Source organism: Cricetulus griseus, assembly GCF_003668045.3.
Source record: "Cricetulus griseus strain 17A/GY chromosome 1 unlocalized genomic scaffold, alternate assembly CriGri-PICRH-1.0 chr1_0, whole genome shotgun sequence".
Lineage (NCBI taxonomy): Eukaryota > Metazoa > Chordata > Mammalia > Rodentia > Cricetidae > Cricetulus > Cricetulus griseus.
The window spans coordinates 207,078,583-207,091,908 of record NW_023276806.1 but is presented as its reverse complement, the minus strand read 5'-3'; the positions used below and the strand labels follow the sequence as shown (position 1 = coordinate 207,091,908).

At 36.8% G+C, this 13,326-nt stretch overlaps 1 long non-coding RNA gene across 3 annotated transcripts in view; it reads right to left on the bottom strand.

The window, feature by feature from the left end:
- The window catches only part of LOC107980208, a 76,083-nt gene that overhangs the window by 49,562 nt on the left and 13,195 nt on the right, over positions 1-13,326 (bottom strand). Inside the window, exon 2 of one of the 3 annotated variants that reach the window (XR_003479988.2) lies at positions 12,491-13,227. The exons of the other annotated variants lie outside the window; for them this stretch is intronic. This is a non-coding gene — a long non-coding RNA (uncharacterized LOC107980208). Of the gene's footprint in view, positions 1-12,490; positions 13,228-13,326 lie in introns of those variants that run through there. 3 annotated transcript variants of the gene reach the window in all.

The following is a 13,326-nucleotide window of genomic DNA, read 5'->3' as shown; positions in this document are numbered from 1 at the left end:
CTGAACCTTTCGCCTTTTCTGCTCATGCATATGTCTTGTTATCCTGATTCTGCTCCACTGTTCCCATGGGATTTCTTCCCTCAGGATTTACAGTGACTTCAAAGGAAGACATGAAGTTATATAGAGCACTCCCTTTGGGAATTTTGAATATACTGTAATTTAACAATTTTGCTGTTGTTCTTGCTTGAGGCAGAGTTTCTCTGTGTAGCCATCACTGTCTTGAAACTCACTCTGTAGACCAGAAAGGCGTGGAGCTCACAGAGATCCACCTGCCTCTGCCTCCTGAGTGCTGAGATAAAAGGCATATGCCACCACACCCAGATATGTACTATAATTTGAAAGGATGAAATATATTTTTAAAGGATTTGAATTCAACACATAGGACATGAAAGCATGTAGGAATAAAGGGAATCTTCTCACAATGGAAGTGAATGGTATGACAGGAGTGAATGAAACACATAGCCTTTCTATTAATGGTTTCATTATAATTTTTGTGTGTGTACTACTGAAGTTGAATAAGGATTTTTACATGATGATCTTTAAAGTTGGCTTTCTGTGACATCCATGGCCTGCTAATACTGTCCCACAAATGGATAGCCAGAGAGGCAAATGAATTCTATCTTTTCATTATATAGCTGTGCATGGAAGGCTTGTAATGACTCTTCTAAAGGTTTTTACTTCAAGGGTTCCTTAAACATTCAACAATATTTTAATGGCTTTTTGAAATATTTCATATAAACAATATTTCCTTCAGGTGTGTGATTTTGGCTTTATCAAAGTAAGAAAGGCAAAGAAAAAGTAAGGAACAGAAGATGTACATGAAAATGAAACAAAAATGTGGATATATTGGTTATTGTGGGCTGTGGAAGTAATGAGATTAAACATGTCGTTAGATGTATTTCCTCCTTCAACGGTGTGATAGTACCTATACTTGACAATTCTCCTCTGATACCTATTATTTTCATATTAATTATTTTTGAAGTCAATGATTTGCAAGACTCACTTCCATTCTGCATACAACACCATTTGTCTTGAGTGGTTTTAGAGTTTCATGAAGGTAGCATTTAGGTAACATGGATCATTCTTGATTTTATTCTGTGATTTTTCTTTTCTCTTTAAACAACAAGGCATAATTTCTCCAAGTTGCAAAATGAAAAATAGGGACTTCTATTGGATGTTTTTTCTTTTATCTAATTCCTTCAATAAAGCATAGATGCTCAATTATCCAGTGGAATTGGCCCAACTATTTAATCTTTGTTTATGAAGACTAAATTTAATAACATTCATAACTAAAACTTGAGAATAAAATTAGGAATATATATGAATATACATATATGCCTGTAAGAACAGTTATGAAAAAGGAAGCAATGAACTTGAGAAAGAGTAAAGCAGGGTATACCTGAGTGTTTGGAGGGAGAAAAGGGAGGAAGAAATGATGTTATTTTATTAAAATCTCAAAACTAAGGGAAATAATGGTAAAAGGAATGTCTTCCTTTTGAATTTTTACTTCCTGACATACCCATTCTTATTAGCTTTGTTTAATATAACCTTTTTTTTTCATAGTATTAAATGAGCCTCTGATCATGTGTAATTTTTAAATGAAAGTTTTGGTAAGTAAATCCTAATTGATGTTTTAAACTACTCTTTTTGTCTTGATATAATAATGTCATTTTGCTCCTTTCCTCACTCAATATACAACTTCCTCTCAAATTCATTTTCATAACATTTTTTATTTTGTTATTACCGACATATAATGTGTATGTAAATGTATATATTATAATATTAAACATGTATAAACATATAGACATTCATATATATATTAATGTCTATATAATGGTATATAATATATATATATATATATATATATATATATGATTTCAAGTCTGACTACTTGGTAGTAAATAATTTTTATGGGATCTATATATTATAAATTACAGTGAAGAAATTTATCTTTGTGGAATAACTGAATGTAGAAAATCATATGTTCTTAAAAGCATTTCTTTCATAATGGGATTGATGACTACCCTATATGTCATCTTAGAGCCTTCATCCAGTAGCTGATGGAAGCAGAAGTAAACATCCCCAGCTAAACACTGAGCTGAACTCTGGAATCCAGTTGCAGAGAGGGAGGAGTGATGAGCAAAAGGGTCAAGGCCAGGCTGGAGAAAACCACAGAAACAGCTGACCTGGACAAGGGGGAGCTCATGGACCCAGAGTGATAGCTGGAAAACCATAATAGGACTGTTTCAGAACTCCTGAATGAGGATGTCAGTTTGGACGTCTGGTTAATCTATGGGGTTTCTGGTAGTAGATCAGTATTTATCTCTAGTACTGGAATGGACTTTGGGAGCCCAATCCACAAATAGGGATACTCTCCCAGACTAGATACACAGGGGAGGATATAGGCCCTGCTCCAAATGATATGACAGACTTTGAAAATCCCCCATGGAAGGGCTCACCCTCCCTGGGGAACAGAAAGGGGATGGGATGGGGGTTGTTTGGGGGGGCATGGGAGGAGGGAAGGAAGAGAGAGCTGGGATTGACATGTACAAGAAGCTGTGTCAAATTTAAAAATAAAAAATTAAAAAAAAAGCAACTGACATGTTCTTAATATATGTTCTTAATATAAATTATTTTTATCAATTTATATTAAGGGTTTTTATTTAGCATTCTGAGGCCAGATAATGCCACAGAATAGGAAACTTTGTGATGGACATTACTAACCTTCTAGCTTATGGCTCTTTCTGCACACTTCACTATCCACATTTATGGGCTTCTATAATACAAAAAAAAATCTATGATAGCAAGGTCTGAGGAGCTCATGTCCTATTTTATATCTTGAATTAATTTAATTTGTATGTAAACACTATAGTGTCTTCACTTGTGGTACAAATTTGAATACTACTTAGAAATCTGTAATAATAATGATTGACAGTGCAAATTCTTAATTGTATTAATGAATATTTTGGTTTTGTTTTCAAGACAGCCGACTGAGTACAGATTATTAATATATTATTTAATTTCTAAATTGATGTAAGGGCTTTTGCAATAGGTACAAACAATAATAAAGATGACAAAGTTCATAATAAAAAATAAGACATGGAAACATATTTCTGTGAGACTATAGTACTTTGGAGTGTGTTGAAGAATGAAACTTGGCTAATAAAGCTACATCATATTTAATATTCCAGGTACATGTGGACACAAACTGAATTGATTTGATTCTGAGTCAGACTTTCCAAAAGGCTTTGACTTCTGGGATATTGCCTTTATGTACTGAGGACCTACAAAAATAGAGATGCTAAAGACACAGGGAGATAGAATGTCTGGATTAAAACAGTAGCTGGTCCACCTCCTTTTCTTCATTCTGAATGTTATTCAAAACCACACACACACACACACAAACACACAGATATACACATACAAACACACAGATATGCACACACATACCACACACGAACAGAAATGTAAAAACTCACACACATACACACACATAAACACACAAATCTTCATACCATCACAACACACACACACACATACACACACACACACACACACACACACACACACACACACACACACATGCACACACTATGGTGTTGAAAATGGCTTTCCTCCAATGAATTCATTGAAAACACTATTTTTGTGTTCCCCTAGATCATCCCAGTGAATGATACTAACTTATTGTAATCAGAAATCTCATTCAAACACAATCCCATGATGATCCCATATAGACACTCTCACCTGCATTCTCAATAAAAATGGAAAACACTTCTTGACTTGGAAAGAGGTATTTTTATGCAAAACTACTCAGCATCCATGTACATACTTCTGCCTCTCTTACAACACTTTTGGTTCTCAAAAATAAGATTTACCTTTATTGTTATTATGCATGTGTATGAATGACTCTCTATGTGTCTATACATGTGTACATGAAGTGATTGTGGAAGCCAGAAGAGGGGTCAGATCCCCTGGGGTCGAGGCTACAGGCATTTGTTAGATGCTCAGTGTGGGTACTGGGGTCAGATCCTTTTTCCTCATGATAGAGCCTTCTTAACTGCTGAGGCATTTCTCCATTGTCTGTACTCACCTTTCAGAAAGCATTTTAACATACTCACTAGAGCCACACATACTCATCCTTAAAGTCTATTAATTACAATTCTGTGTCTTCAGAAAAATGACTAACCTTTTGGAGTCTAATTTTATAAGTAGACAATAAGCAATTATTATGCATAATCCATAGGATTCTATCATGATTAAATGAAATCATGTAAGTAAAATACTTGATAAACTACTTTTGGCACTAAATTGATGCTGTCTAACCATATAATATTTTTTTCTTTTTTCTTTTTATTCACCTGTCATTATATGCTAGAATCACATTTCTAATCATGTAAGGGAAATTACAAATAGTTAAAAGACATAATACTGATAGTCAATCCTAATAATCATTGTGCTTAAATAGATTTCTGGTTCAAAACAGATTATTTTGGAGTTAGTCTATGCTACTTATGCTAAAATATGTTTTACATGTACACTTTCAAAATGTCTATTTGAATGTTGAGTGTACATTGAACACACAATAATTTGATGAACTTTCTAAAGATAAACAATACAAATGCTTTTCATTGAAATTGTTCTAGAGTCTATTTTCTAAACTGCTTCATCCAAAACTCTTTCTGTGGATTTTTTAGGAACACAATTTAGAGTTTTTCAACTACTGAACTAAAACTTCTGTATAATGTTCTAGTCATTAAACTCAGTGGAAAAACTCTGATAATTATAGCTAGGTTCTATTTGGTAGGTTTCTTTCCCCTTCAAATGATTTTTGTCCAAAAACTCTTTCAATATTCACTTTTATCGCAACTAAAATGCTGTCACAGTGTTCCCAAGATGCTGTCAATGCGACTTTGTAGTAAATAACATTATAATGCCAATGTGTGACTAAGAAAGTGACATGATGTCAAGGATGCACTCAGTGTGGTTGTGTCATAAATTCAAAAGAAAATACATATTTATGGAGACCTTCTTGGGATGTCAAAAGTAAGTAATGCAGATGTTATATGCCTGGGTGAAAAAAATTAAGTCAGAAACTTTGTAAAAGATGATGTAAATTCTACAGAGTAATGACAACTTAAGCCATGAAACCCAACGTATTTTCAGACCATAAGATGCTGCTGTTATATTTCCCATAGAAACCAAAGAAGGGACTATCTGAAGTGGATGTCCTGGGTCCAGAATTACTCAATACATATGGACCCAGTGATGGTAATATGTCAATGTGATGGGATTTATAGTCATCATGGTAGCAAGTCTCTGGTGACATCTGTGAGGAAATTTTAGATTTGACTGTTTGAGGTAGAAAAACACATCTTTCGTATGCCCATGGATGCCACACACTGTGTAAAATGAAACTCCTGACTGATTAATAGCATTCATGTCTCTGCCCCTGTGACCAGATGCTTCAAGCTCTTGTCTTCCTCTATGGTGATACACTATCTATTCAAACTGTGTGACAGATAAGACCTTTCTTTCTTAAAATTGCTTTTGTCAAGAATTTTGTCTCAACAACTCCTACAGATCCTAATCATTCTTAGTTTCAAATTAGCTGTAGAGTTAGGCAATTTCTTCTTTTGCTAAAAAGTGGAGTTCTCAGCTTAGTTATTAGCCATTTGAAGATTCTGTTACATATGTTCTATTATGCTGTTTTATAATGAGAGTGGACTTGGTCCTTTGGAACTACAGAAGTAGTAGAGGTGTTGAGGAAAGAAATTTGTGTACATGCAGCTAATGCCCAGATTTCTTTTATTAAAAAATAAATCATTTTGTTTCATTCTGGAAATACCAGAGCCAACAGACAGAATAGCAAACTAAGCCTTTTTGTATATGTGAGTGTGTTTCTTTTTCACTGTATGTCTTCTAAGCATCCTCATCTTTGTTTTCCCATTTTTTGTTTTGTTTTGGCTTTTGTAGCATAGGGGCTCATCATGTATACCACACAGTTCTTAAATTCACAGTGATCACCCTGCATAAACATAACTGGTCTGATTCAACCAATATTTATGATAGTAATCTTGGTTTGTTCTTTGGCTGGCAGGTTTATAAAGGAAACCAAAATGAGATCTACCTTTTTCAAGGAATCTTTTTTCTTTATCCCTGAAAGATTTTTTTTTGTTTTGCTTTTGGCTCTAGGCACTGACAATAAAATAAAAATACTAGTGAGAATAGATCCCACCTGCTGTTGTAGTGTTTAAAAATGTCTGTTGGGAGAGATGATGCTGTCAACCATTACAAGGCAGCAGGTACTATGCTAGATCTGAGTATTATAGAAGCAAGATGCAATACAAGATAATGGTACCCAGGGGTTATTGTCTTTATTGCACTCACAGTTAAAGTTCTTATGATTGCACAGAAAAGAAAGTTTTACTCCAGAGAGTACAAGGCAATTTTATGAGAAGTAGTAAAGGAGAACCCAAGAGAATGAGGAGCCCTTGGCTCTCCCAAACCTGAGCATCCCTCAGGTTTTGTGTTTATCTATCACAATTACATGAGGCCGTGTAGTCTCTCTCATATGCACAGGTCCATCTGCTTCTTGTTGTCTTTAAATCATCTCCCTCTAATGTCTCTGTTGTGTAAAGTTCTACAAGAATATCATCACTTAACTTACTTCATCATTATTTCAACTCCAAGGTCTATTACCACCTGGGGGTTAGCTTTCTATTTCTCAGTGGAAATCCATGTTGACAAATGAAAGCATAACTCTTATATATTTTAATTTTGTTTCTACCTTTTGAAGAAGAAAGGATTAAGCTCTGCATATCACAATTCATTGGCTCATCTGTGACTTTTTCCATCTTATATATGAGAATAAGTCAAAAAAGCATGACTGACATGTTTAATGTATCTCATTAGTTTCTAATGTTATTCTATGTATCTTATTAACTCTATAGTAGTCTTCTAAATAATTTGGGTAAATTCATTAAACCATAAGATGAGTACATGCTACCAGTGGAGAGACGAGTCCCACAGAAATGAAGACTACAATGAACAGATAACATTACAGGCTATACATTTAGGGTCACTGTCTTAGTTACAGTTTCTATTTTTATGAAAAGATGCTATTACTACTGAAATTCTTATAAAAGAAAACATTTAATTGAGGTTGGCTTGTAGTTTCATAAAGTATCTGCCCACCCCAACAGCGACATACTTCCTCCAGCAAGGATACACTTACTCCAACAAGACCGACCATACCGCCTAATTTAGCCACAACTTATTGGTCAAGCATTCAAACACATGAGACTATGGGGGCTTTTCCTATTCAAATAACCACAATCACTATGCACCATTTATTCTAAGGTAAGGGCCACCAGAAAATAATGAACAATATTCAGATTACCAACAGTATGAAGAGATGTTTAAAAGGGAAAAGATGAAAACAGAATAAAAATAATGTTGATCCAATATTTTTCCAAATAGTAATAAGAATGTCAATCTTTAATTAAATGATTTCAGGTTGAAATGTATTTATTTATGCTCAGTTCATATTATGCTCAATTAAATATTTTCTTTTATAAGAATTGCAGTAGTAATAGCATCTTTTCATAAAAATAGAAACTGTAACTAAGACAGTGACCCTAAATGTATAGCCTTCTGTAATGTTATCTGTTCATTGTAGTCTTCATTTCTGTGGGACTGGTCTCTCCATGGGTAGCATGGACTCATCTTATGGTTTAATGTTTTTGGCATCAAGACTGAAAATTTAATTTCAAAACCTGGAAAATCATTATACCAGTAAATGGTCTCTGTAGTGGAGTGTTGGGCAAGTAAGATAAATCAATTGTGATGAATCAGTTGTATCATCTTCATGAATAGATGAATGTGAATTTGTTTATCATGGACATTTGTACCATATGTATATGGTAAAAGGCAGAGAGACATGGTTAAAATGTTGGATGAGAAGATCAAGGAAGATAAGTAATACAACTGACACTCCTGAGATATCACAGAGCCAGTTGCTTTGAAGACTTGTATTGTGGCTTCCTTCCTTGTCTTTTCCTTCCTTATATATCATGTTTGAGACAAAATTTCAGTAGACAATCACAATTGGGTCACAGAAATTATGAAATGCCACAGAGCAGGACATAAGAGAATGAGTACCTGGGAAGCAAGGCAAAGTGTGAACTAAAGACAGATTTACAAAATTTGTCACATGAACAAGGACACATGTGCCAGAGTAGAATCAGTACTTCCAAACAGTCACCAAATTCCAGGAATATAACCAAATATTATTGAAGCCGCTCTAGGTTTTTAAGTATTCTCTTTTCCTTGTCTCTTTTGACTCCAAACATGTATTTTTAAAAGCTTGATCATGATGAGGGACTTCATCCTGTTGTTGTTTTCTTATAATTGATTTTATTCCTAATTAAATGTGTTCTTGCCTCTGTAAATCAAATTGCAGATACAAATCTTACGATTCCTATTCTGAGATGGAATTTTAAGAGGGCAGTTTATGGAATTGTTATGATGTAGGTGCTACATTCAGATACAACCAGTTGCATCATTAATTGGGCAAAATAAACATTACACAAGGATACTTTATTTTTCAAAAAGAAAACTTCTAGAAGAACTAACATTTGCCCATTGATATTTTGTAATATTATTTTGAAAAACAGATATGCAAGAAATCATAATAAGTATAATATTAAAATTTAGACACTAATGAGATTATAAATATTATTACTTAACATTACTGAATATTCCCTCAGTCAAACAACTGATAAACAGTAACAGTGTTTTCCACAGAGGATTATGAAATATAATAATATAATACACCTAGTCCAGGAATTGTGCCTGATACATGTCAAACTGTTCCACATAGTAAAGTACATCTCTGTGTGTATCTGTGAGTGAGGATTAACTAAGCAGGAAGACCTGCCATGAATGCAAATGTTTCCAAAAAATAGACTGAAAATGTGAATGAAATAAAGGGTACAAAGTTGAAATCCAATCTCTTTGTGCTCATTGGCTTTAATTGAAGGAGTCCCTATCTTCTGTCATTCCCTTAATGCCACAATGGTTTGACACCTCTAATGCCAAGAGCCAAATAAGTATTTCCTCATTTAACGGTTCGCATGCGTTTTTTTTTTTTTCTTTCTTTCTTTCTTTTTTCGAGACAGGGTTTCTGTGTGTAGCTTTTGAGCCTATCCTGACACTCTCTCTGGAGACCAGACTAGCCTTGAACTCACAGAGATCCGCCTGCCTATACTTCCCGAGTGCTGGGATTAAAGGCGTGAACCACTAACACCCAGCCTCATGCGTTTTTTACAATAATAACATTTTTTAAAACTATTTATTCTAGGTGTTTATATAATGATTCTCTATAAAAATATAATGTTATTGTATTTGTTTAATAATCAATAATTTAGAGCTATATTAGAGTTTGTATTTTACCTAATATACAGAGTATGTATTTTATATTTTGTAAAAATTACTTAACCTAAGCACTCAAAGATTGCATTATGATAAATAAATGAATATCAATATTAGTTTTAAAAGCCACTCAAATGTTTAAGTCAATAATTTAATCCTAAATAAATCAAACTCATCAGGTTTATTGCATTTTTTCTTAAAAATATTTCTAGTTGAATAGCTCCCTGCAGTTCCATGAAGCAGGCAGGGGCAGGACTCAAGCAGGAGCCACCCAGGAACTCTAGCCCAGGGATAGGAGATGGCAACAGCTCTGTAACATGCCATGCAGCTGCTGAGGACAGTATTCAACTAGGAGCCACCTGGGTAATCTAATCCAGGGTAGAGGCACAGCAACATGACCCTAACACCCTACCACATTAAGTGGCTAGAAGAGTTAGGACTCAATTGAGAGTGAGTACGGGATAGCAATATGAGAGAGAATGAGGCAGAATGAGCCATGTGCACATGAGAGAGGAAGACTTGAAGAGGCAAGGGAGGTGAAGAAGGCCATAGCCAGATATCTGAGTCTGGGCTTGTTGCCAAGAGGAATGATTTTGGTGTGACCCTGATGAAGGCTCAGATGATAGGGCTATACAGAGTTGGCCTCACCCCTCACTGCATGAAGCACTCAGGAAAGTGGGCCCCACACCTCATCTTGGCAGCATAACTGAGTGTGTTTGCCAAGGCACAGGCAAACTGGCACTGAGGATGGGAGAGGAGGTGGTACTCTTCTCCTTGGCCATAGGTGAGTGTCAGTTGTAGTCTCCATCAACATGGAGACTACAACAGTTGGGTATCCATGTTTTATTCATCAGGTCTATGTTTGGAGGGAAGCATGTCGATTAAGAAATTAGAAATTAGGGTGCAGAACTACATAGAGAATTCTCAACAGAGGAATCTAAAATGGCAGAAAGACACTTAAGAAAGTGCTCAAAATCCTTGGCCATCAGAGAAATGCAACTCAAAACAACTCTGAGATACCACCTCACACCTGTCAGAATGGCTAAAATCAAAAACACCAATGACAATCTATGATGGAGTGGATCACTCCTCCATTGCTGGTGGGAGTGTGAACTTGTAAGACCACTCTGGAAATCAGTATGGCTGTTGCTCAGAAAATGGGAATCAGTCTACCTCAAGATCCAGCCATTCCTCCCTTGGGCATATACCCAAATAATGCATGCTCATACAACAAGGACATATGTTCAACCATGTTCATAGCAGCATTGTTTGTGATAGCCAGAACCTGGAAGCAACCTAGATCCCCTCAAATGAAGAATGGATAGAAAAATATGGTACATTTATACAATGGAGTACTACTCAGCAGAAAAAAGCAATGGAATTGCGAAATTCACAGGCAAATGGATGGAACTAGAAGAAACCATCCTGAGTGAGGTAACCCAGTCACAAAAAGACAAACATGGTATGTACTCACTCATATATGAATTTTAGAGATAGAGCAAAGGATTACCAGCCTACGATCCTCTTCACCAAAGAAACTAGGAAACATGAAGGTCTCTAAGGGAAAAATTCCTGGTCCTCAGGAATGGGAAGGGGAAGGAACTCCTGAGCTAATTGGGAGCATGAGGGTAGGGGAGAGGGTGCTGCCACAATAAGAGCAAGAGAAGAGGAGTAGAGGAGAGGAAATGGAGGAGCAGAAATATTGAGTTGGGGGAAGAATAGAGAAGAGAGAGCAGGATGAGAGATACCATATTAGAGGGAGCCATTATAGGTCCGAGGAGAAATCTGACACTAGGGAGATTTCCAGAGGCCTACAAGGATGACATGAACTGACAATCCAGGCAATGGTGGAGAGGATAACCTAAATGCCCTTCCCCTAAAATGAGATTGATGACTACTTTTTATGCCATCCTAGAGCCCTAATCCAGTGGCTGATGGAAGCAGAGGCAGACATCCACAGATATACACTGATCTGAACTCTGAAACTTAGTTTCAGGTACGGAGGAATGAAGATCAAAGGGGTTGGTACCAGGCTCGTGAAACCCACAGAAACAGCTGGCCTGAACAAGGGGGAGCACATGGACCCCAGACTGCTATCTGGGAGGCCTGTACAGGACTGATACAGACCCTTGAACATGGATGTCAATTAGGAGGCACTCTAGGGGACCCCTGGTAGTGGATTGGTATTTTTCCCTGGTGCAAGATGGGATGTTGAGAGCCCATCCCACCTGAAGGGATGCACTCTTGGCCTGGACACAAGCAGAAGGGCCTAGGCCCTACTCAGGATGATATGGTGGACTTTGGGGATTCCCTGTTGAGGACCCTACCCTTCCTGGGGAGAGGAGGGTGGATGGGGTGGGGGGTAAGGGAAGGAGAGAGAGAAGGGATTGATATGTGAAACAAGCTTGTTCATAATTTGAAATAATAAAAAAATAATGTATGGAACTATCAAAGAATTAAAAATATTAAAACAAAAAACAAAACAAAAAAGAAAAAAAAGAAATGGCAGGCAAGGATAACACTTTGGAAGCCCATTTCACAGAGGGATACTCCCTCAGCCTAGACACACTGGGTAGGATCTGGGCCCTATCCCAAAGGATATGACAGAATCTGAAGATCCCCCATGAAAGACCTCACTCTCCCTGAGGAGATATGGGATGGTATGGGATAAGTAGGATGTTAGTGGGGGGCAGGGGAGGAGAATAGGGTGAGGGAACTGGGTATGACATATGAAACAATCTTGTTTCTAATTTAAATTCAAAAATGGAGGAAGATATATTTAGTTACTTTTATTTAGAAACTATATAAGAGTCCTGGAAAAGTTTTACAATGTTACATTGTATCCTCCACATCAAACACAATTTAGAAACATGATTGACACTCCAAAGCTGTTGTAAATAAGGTATGGGAGGAATTAGGTAATGAATGAGTGAAGGGTAATAATCATTATCAACAAGCAGTGCAAAGTGAAAACAACCAAAACATTAAAAAAAATTATCTCAAAAAAAAATGACAAGCAGCAAAATAAAAGATACTAAAAGAAAGACAGAGACACAGATAGAGTAGGAGGGCTGAACTGCCCATGTTTATTGTGCATAGTCTTTTTATGCTTCCATCAAAAGAGGGGGAGAAAGCAACACACTTCTTTACCAAGATCCAGAAAATGAGGAAGCATAATTACCTTCTCAATACTGAAAACATCAAGTAGATATCTCCTGGATTAAGTATTCTATTGTTTAGACAGGATGTCCAGTGAAAGAACAAAGTAACTATCTCCCGAGTGAAGTATTCTATTGTTCAGGCAGGAAATGCAGTGATGACATCCTATGCCAAGCATCCGGTTGCATTCACCTTAGATCAGACTGTTGGGATCCAGCCCCCATGGGGTCTCTGTGAATCATTTTCCAGTATAGCCACAGGTACCTCCAGTTTTCCTGGCCTCCCCCCACTAGCATCAACATCCTGTTGTGAATCCTTACTGTTGGGTACAGACCTGACCTTTAGGCCTGTGCTGACCTTTTGTTACTTCCTGTTTTGAAACATTGTGCCTTGCCCCCATCCCCTTCCTGCTTCGTTGGCCTTGGGCAGGGGTTGTGATTTCCTTGCTTACGATAGGGCATGGGAATGTTCTGCTAGCAGGTGGTACTTTTCCATTTCCTCTTGTTATGGTTGTATATAAACTGCTGGCTGCAATAAACCAATGGCATTCACTTCTTAATCTGCAGACTCTCACCTGGTCTAGTTCTTCTGTCACTGGTGCTGGCGCTGGTGACACCAGACATCCTGTTGTTTCACCTTAGAAGAAAAGGGGCAGGCAAAAACTCTCTGACCTTAAGTCAAGATGAAGCAGAACCGTTTCAATGGACCCTGTCAGTTGGTTAGAGAAAGATGTCC